Source organism: Triticum aestivum, chromosome 3D (assembly GCF_018294505.1).
Source record: "Triticum aestivum cultivar Chinese Spring chromosome 3D, IWGSC CS RefSeq v2.1, whole genome shotgun sequence".
Lineage (NCBI taxonomy): Eukaryota > Viridiplantae > Streptophyta > Magnoliopsida > Poales > Poaceae > Triticum > Triticum aestivum.
In genome coordinates this window covers 254,409,092-254,417,778 of record NC_057802.1, presented here as the reverse complement: position 1 = coordinate 254,417,778, position 8,687 = coordinate 254,409,092, and positions in this window count along the sequence as shown.

Sequence of the window (8,687 nt, the reverse complement as noted above, 5' to 3'; positions counted from 1 at the left end):
ACACTGATTCCGACGACCACTCCGGCGACGACTCTGACGACCACTCCGGCGACGACTCCGACGACATCTGGTTAGTCATCTATACCCATTTATGTGTCAAATAGATCATAGGGTTTCTCTGGTTACTCCTGCCCCCCCCCCTTTTTGGAATAGAAATCCTATGGTTATGTTCTCCCAATCCATGAAATCTGAGTAAGTTTCGTTAGATCCGTGTAGTGTATTGATTGTTTGAATGGTACAAGTGATAAGTGATTAGTTGTTTCATCTGTGCAAATGATTTCTGCTAGTAATCCGACTAGGGTTAGTGTTCATGCTAATAATTCCTAGCCAGGACTTGACAATTGATTTTGAATGACCTACATATGTTTGTGCCATTATTTTCTTCAAGATTGGTCTGTAAATAGATGACTGTGCTTAAAAATCAAACCATAATCTCTGGATATGTATAAATAAATAGCCATAAATTCCTAATCCTACTTCACGGCATGTAATCATTGATTTGATGCCAAATTTGTTTTACTATTTGTATAGGTGTTGTCTGACGATGTGGACAGCGAGGATGAAGATGGCCAGAGGAGGTACAAGAGACAAATCCTGAGGGAGCTTTATGCGGGAATGCATAACAGGCGTATTAGGACTTGGAATGGCGGCTATGGATGCCCAATTTGCAACCAGAAGCTTCATGACGCGTATCTAAGTGTTCTGGCGCATGCAAGAGGATGGGCTGTTGGCTCCTTCAAGTAGAAGTATTCTCGCAGGGTGGCGCATGGCGCGTACGCCGAGTACCTGGAGAAGCTTCAGGATCGTGCCAGCATGTGAGATGAGAGGTGGGATGGACCGAACTATGTACGCTTGAGTATGCTTAATGATGGTTGAACTATGTACTTATGGTTGAATTGTGCTTATGTACGTGTAGCTTATTATCTATGCCTGAGTATGTTAAATATTTGGTCAAAATTTGGTAAAAATTACAAAGGGGGACCAATAAATGAGGTTGAAGGTAGTACGTCAATCACACAAGGTTCCCAAAATTGGAACTGTGTGCAATGACTTTCATTTTGCCTGTTGCGTCAATCACACACGGTTCGCTCTAGCAAACCGTCGCCCCCAAAATTCTTTGTGGGACAGAAAACCCTCACCGCCCAATTCAAAAAAGAAAAAAGAAAACCCTCACCATCCCCACGTCATAAAAACTCTCACCCCGCCCGCCACCCCCTCTGGTACGTTCCCCATTCACACCTACACAAGCTCCTCCGCATCTATGCCATGGAACCGCCTATCGTGGCGGGAAACACTTAGCTCGATGCCTGCCACCGCCAGGCTGCCGGCAAAGCCCACCGCATTTCATCACTTCCGATTGCCGCCGCCTATCGCCATCGACTTTCTCGATGCTACTCGTGGTCGACCCAGCTCCGCTCGGTTGGCGAATCTGCCGTACTGAGGGTTCTTTCTCATGGACGACAAGGTAACTAATTTAATGAGATATTATCTCATCTCTTATCCCAATTCATCTGCCTCCTTTAATCACCCGGCAGAAATTGCCATGAATTCATTTTTATTCGAGCTGATTTGAGGGTTTTCTTTCATTCATAGAATGTACAGTACGTCGACACTTCAGGACTTTGTGACCTCCGCCGGAGATTCCATCTCACCGTACCAGATAACTTGAGGACGCGCGTGGTATGTTCAATCTCACCCTAAATCGGTTGGCATGGTCTACTTTCCTGAACATATTCTAAATATTGCTACATTTGGATAAAAGGTGCCACATGCACCATATACGTCAATGGGGATTTTTCCCCTCTTCTTTCTATATTAGGCAAATTAATGATGTATTGTTCTTTCGATTACTCTCATATTTCCATGACATCATGTTTACCCTATCTGTTTAATTGTAGATTTTTGTCCTTCGATTTTAACTGTTGTACAGTTCTTTCAATTTGTGCCCATATTTGGATGTTACCATATTTTCTTTAACAATCCTACCATTTTCCGCAGCACATCCCTTGCTATGCAACAGATTATGTAGTGCATAATTTTTCCCTTTACATAGATCAAGGCTCCACGGATGTCATACTGCACACAAACCATGGATTTACAATCGTTGCTACTGTAAGACTTGATGAACGTGGTGACTCCTATTTTGGCACTGGCTTTTGGAAAGAAATTTCTAAGTTTTATGTACTGAAAGCTGGCACTAAAATTGCACTACACATAAAAGGGCCTGGTCATGAGATATATGCTAACTTCCCCGACAAAATCATCCGTCCAGACTTTCTTCGAAGTAAGTTTTCTTTTCAACTATCTGCATGTTGACTTACCCAGCAATGTCAAATGAATTGTGTAGTATTTAAGCAACCAATTGTTATTCCCTTTTCTTACTATATTCCTACCTAATAACTTCTAGTTACCAATACACTTTTCTATTGCCCTGTTTTAACTAAATATTCCATGTACTCCCATTTCTATCAGAAAGCGCCGCTGACAAGGAGACGCCAGAGGTGGAGAACGCGGCTTCCAACAAGCGGAGACGGGGTGAGCTAGAACCGCAAGCGACTCCAGCAGGCCTAGCCTTCATCAGCAGCCTCCCCGATGATATGTTGAGAGTCATCATCTCCCTCCTCCTAATCAAACATGGGGCGCGGACAACCGTCCTTTCCCGGCGGTGGCGCCCCCTATGGAACTCCAGCCCTCTCGACCTCATCGACACCCATGAGCTCTGCCATGGCTATCTCAAAAGCTTGGATGCTTTCTCGAAGATCCTCGGCAGTCACCTTGGCCCAACCAAAGGCCTTAGAATGGGTAAGTTCCGTTCCAACGGAAAGGACCGAGCCAAGCTTGACGATTGGTTCCGATCCCCTGCCCTAGATCAGCTCGAGGAGCTCACTTTTGATGATGGGCATATGCGGTCGCTGCCAACGTCCGCACTCCGCCTCGCGCCCACGCTGCGCGTCACCAAGTTCAGGAACTGCCATCCCCCCTTAATGATGTGCCCGCTCTTATTCTACCATAACTGGAGCACCTCGAGCTCGTCGTCGTTTGCCTCTCAAATGGTGACATAGAGCGCCTGCTCCGTGGCTGTACTGCACTCGAGTACCTTCGTCTTCAGGCGATCAATGGGTTGAGTACCTTCCACATCACCTCCATGACTCTCCGGACTATTTATGTGTGTTGCTGGTGCGGCAGGAAGACATCACAAGATGTGTACCACGGTATGGTCATTGAGGACACACCTGCACTTGAGAGATTACTTGTAGTTGATCAAGAAGGTCCAACAAGAATCAATGTCATTTCTGCGCCGAAATTGACAGTGGTGGGCTACTCGTCTCATAAATACTCCGAACTTGTAATTGGATCCACACCCGTTCAGGTACAACAGCCGCCTTCTACCTCTCCTTCTACAAATTAACATTATTTCTAATTTTGAAGATGTTTGTTCGTCTGTCATTCAGAAAATGATTCTGACAAGCTTGACCCCGAAACTGCGCACAGTGAAGGTCTTGGCACTAGAATCTATCGCCCCAACTTGGAGCAAGTTGTCAGTCTCCTGACATGCTTTCGTGCCTGGAGAAGCTATACATCGAGGTGATGTTCCTTTCCTATTAAATGTTAACCATAAGGGAGTTCAATTTGTGACACCTTTTTCCAAGTTTACAATGACAATGTACTATGATTTCTGAAGGTTCTTTTGGAGGATTTCAGTACATACATGTCTCCCCCCCCCCATATTGGTTGCTTGATCCATATGGTTACAATCAATAAGCAGTTCTTCTTTGGATTCATCTGTACTAGTTTACTTAGGGAACTTTTCATCCACTCCAACCTCTTGTGAAGAAGGCTACATTTTTGTAGAATGTAATCAAATGCCCATGTTAATCATGTCAGATCGAAGATGGCATGTTAGTGCATTTTACAAATCCTGCAAACCAAATAGGCCTGTAGTAATGTTCAAAACTGCATGTAGGCACTAACACGTTTTCTTCTTTTGCAGATAAGATTGGACCCAGTGGTGGATAATGTGATACAATATAACAATCACGTCGAATGCCTAGATCTGCATCTCTCAGAAATTACTTTGAACTCCTACCGAGGGACCTTATCAGAGATTATATTCGCCAGGTTCTTTATTCTCAGAGCAAGGGTGCTAAAGGAAATGAGGTTTGCCCTACATTTATTTCGCAAAAATGAATGGTTTGTTGATCAGCGCCGGCGCCTGCGGCAGAATGGAGTAGGCTCCAAAAATGCTGAATTTCATTTTGGAACTTCAGATGACAGAGTAATCGGAAGTCATCGTGTCAACCCCATACATGACTTCTCAGTGGCTGACCCCTTTGCAAAAATTGTGAGGTTTCGAAACCAGACTTAGAAGCGGTGATATTAGTTTGAACCTCTCTGATATCCATGTTCAGCGGATCAGCGCGAGCATTTGCAGCTGATGAGCTGAATTTCATTTCTAATATCAGTTTGAACCTTGTAATCTTCGAATTTGAGCCATATAACTCTAGAATTTGAACCTTGTAACATTTCGAGCTTTTGTGGTACAATCGTTGAAATGGCATCGTATGAGACTCGTATATTGCTAGCACTATTTTGACCTTAATATGCAATGGTCTTAGATTTTATTAACCATTCTCGAATCTGTTTACCTTGTAGATCTCACAGCACACGATCTGTATAGCTAACTCGACTGCGATCTTCGACATTATTGCACACAGTTGGTTTCTTCCACCGTGTGCACTGTAGAGTGCATAATTAATTATCGCACTCGAGTGTCCATCATCACCCTTCTGTGTAACTCTGAACTCATCACCCAAGGGTAAACTTATGACCGAAGTCATTCCACACACTTCGTTTTTACAAAGCTTTTTGCCAATAAACACCCACGATTTGTCCCTCTTCTAGCCGACGCGTGGCCAAACTAGCCGGGCGGGAAGCTTGCACGGTAAACAGCGCGGTAGCACGGGAACAGGCTCACCGATGATACATTTGGCGCCTCTTCGAGCCCACGTGTGCGGTGCGGTGTTGTCAAGCGTGCACTGGAATCCTCCGCTATGAACGTTGTGACAAGACGTGAAGAGTACAGGCCAGCCGACCCCCATTTATTACTACGGTCATTTAACCTTTGTGTCTCTTCAACCTTTAGATCGCGCCCCACAATTGCAAGAAGCACACCCACCACGAGAAATTCTTAGAGAGTATCCTGCGCGACTCCAATGGCGCTCCGAGCGGCTGCCGACGACGAGCAGCAGTTCACCATGCATGCCGTGGTGGACACCCACAGAAGGTTCATGGACCTCTCAGTGGTGTACACCAACGACCCAGTCTGGATGGAGCACTCCATCCACATCATGGAGTTGTTGCTTGCCGAGGAGAAGTACAAGATGGTCGGGTTCGACCTCGAGTACACCCGCGCTCGTGCCGGGTCTCGTCCCAAGGTCGCCGTCACCCAGATGTGCGTGCGCCACCACGTCCTCGTCTACCACTACTGCCTGGCCACAAGGCCTTGCGAGCGTTTCACCAGGTTTGTCAACAACCCTCACTACATGTTCGCTACGGTGGACATCACCAATGATGTAAAGGCGCTCGAGAATTCGGGCATCGCCTGCCAAAATCTTGTCGACATCCAGGGCCAATACAAGATCTGGGGCAGCAAGGAGCATGAGAAGGACTCACTGGTTCACCTCGCCGAGGCCATCATCAACCCCTACTACAGAGACATGGAGGATTCGTGCAACAAGGACAAGCATGCCTGACACTCGGCCTGGATGGAGAAACTTGACAAAGCTCAGGTCGTGTACGCAGCCAAGGAGGCGTACATGAGCTACGACATGTACAGGCGGATCGTTGACATGAGGAAGTGCCTCCATCCCCAAAATGGCCAGGGATCCAGCCGGAAGCAGAGCAATGGCAAGCGTTGTCGCAACAATAAGTAGATGATTAGATCCTCTTTTCACCTACTTTAGTATGCATGTAATTGCTTACTTTGGTGTGTGGAAATGTTATGTGTGTAGTCACTTGTGTAATTGTATGCTTAATTTGGTTATGCAGTGCTGTCTTTTTAAGTATATATGTTGATGCTCTGTAGACAGAGCATAGATGTTGTGCGGACAGAGAAAATCACATAGCACACGGACTAAACAATGGAACCCGTCGGTGATGTTTTCATCAATCACTCACAATTATATACCAGCAATCGTTTGCTCACAGCACACACGGCTTGTTAGCAGTAATCGTATGTGTTGTTATCGGTCTTCGCACATGTTTCCGATTACAGACCTGTTTGACTCATATCACACACATCTTGTTCATTTGAACCGTTTCTGTTCTCATATCTCAACGCAAACAGTTCATCCGAGTGAATCGCATGCCGTATATCACACACACCTTTGATCTGGCTGACCGTTTCTTTTGTGTTGCCTAATCACAAGCAGTTCATCCGAGTGAACCGTATGTTGTACATCGCACATACCTTCATCTGGCTGCCCATTTCTTTTGTTCCTCCTCATCGCAAATAGTTAATTGAGCTGAACCGTATGCCCTGCATCGCACACGCAACTAAAATCTGAACCGTGTTTGATGCATCCTCCATCGCAAACATTTTGCACCTTTTTTGACGGGTCCTTTTACACCACCGTTTGCGATTATGGCATCGCACACAGTTTCGTCGAAGGGTCTCTGATCATAGTGTCGTGTTACAGCATCCTGCAGTAGTGATCTTCTTAACACAAAGTATTTATCATGAACAACCCCGATGACAAGCCGAGAAATTGGTTCACACTTTTTAACGCGCTTTAGATTTTTCAACCCCCACGCAATACATGAGCACAGGCCATGGATATAGCACTATGGGGTTGAATAGAGTATGGTGATAGAGATAATATGGAGAAGACAAAAAAGGAGAAAGTCTCACATTGGCGAGGCTAATCAACGGGCTATGGAGATGCCCATCAATTGATGTCAATGCAAGGAGTAGGGATTGCCATGCAACAGATGGACTAAGAGCTATAAGTGTATGAAAGCTCAAAATAAAAACTAAGTGGGTGTGCATCCAACTTGCTTGCTCATGAAGCCCTCGGGCATTTGAGGAAGCCCATCATTGGAATATACAAGCCAAGTTCTATAATGAAAAATGCGCACTAGTTATATGAAAATGAAAGCATAGGAGACTCTCTATATGAAAAACATGGTGCTACTTTGAAGCACAAGTGTGGAAAGGATAGTAACATTGCCCCTTCTCTCTTTTTCTCCCATTTTGTTTTCTTTATTTCTCTCTTTTTTTGTTGGGCTCTTTTTGGCCTCCTTTTTTTATTTCGTCCGATTCCTCATCCCGACTTTTGGGGGAATCATAGTCTCCATCATACTTTCCTCACTTGGGACAATGCTCTAATATTGAATAATGATGATCATCGCACTTCCATTTATTTACAACTCAAAATTACATCTCGATACTAGAACAAAATATGACTCTATATGAATGCCTCTGGCGGTGTACTAGGATGTGCAATGATCTAGCATAACATGTATAAAAATGATGAACCGTGGCTGAGCCACAAATACTATGTTAGCTAAATGATCATGCAAAGCAATATGGCAATGATGATGTGTATCATAAAAATGGAACGGTAGAAGTTGCATGGCAATATATCTCGGAATGACTATGGGAATGCCATAATAGGTAGGTATGGTGGCTATTTTGAGGAAGATATAAGGAAGCTTATGTGTGATAAAGTGTATCATATCACGGGGTTTGGATGCACTGGCGAAGTTTGCACCACATCTCAACATGAGAAAGGGTAATGCACGGTACCGAAGAGGCTAGCAAATTGCGGAAGGGTGAGAGTGCGTATAATCCATGGACTCATATTAGTCATAAAGAACTCACATACTTATTGTAAAAGTTTATTAACCCTCGAAGCAAAGTACTACTACCCATGCCTCTAGGGGGATATATTGGTAGGAAAATACCATCACTCATCCCCAATCACCACTCATAAGGAAGACAATCAATAATAAATCATGCTCCAACTTCATAGCATAACGAGAGACTATATGTGCATGCTTCGGGAATCACAAACTTTAACACCAATATTCGTACTAAACTACAATCATTCACTGTTACCCCTCCCCCCCCCCCCCACACACACACATGTAACTATTTTTATATCGCAAAACTATTGCAAGGAATCAAACTTATCATATTCAGTGATCTACATGAAAGTATTTATTATATTGGAAAAAGCAATTCGGCTCCTGGGTCCAGATAATCCTGGAATCTGGACCACCCATGCTCATCGAGATTCGCACGTACACTTGTATTCTGGACCGTATTCTGCCAGATGGAATAACCCATCAATTCATGTAAAGTGTCACGACGTTAGCAACAGCAGTGACGGTACAGGCGGACCCAGGCTTGGTACAGACGGCTCCAATGGTCCTGGACCATAGCTGTCGTCGTCCATACTCCTCCAAAAATTCCCCAACAGCCAGCAATAGATAAAAATTAAGTAACATAGGATGGACAAGCTGCCCAGGCAAATCTTTTTCGTTAGCTTGCCCAAAAGTTTAACTGCAGGCACTGCACACACGCCATTCAGACAAAAGACGATACAGCCACACACATGGCATCATTAACTACTAATTACCAGCAGCGAATAATCCTACAACGACACACACACCTCCAGCCATTA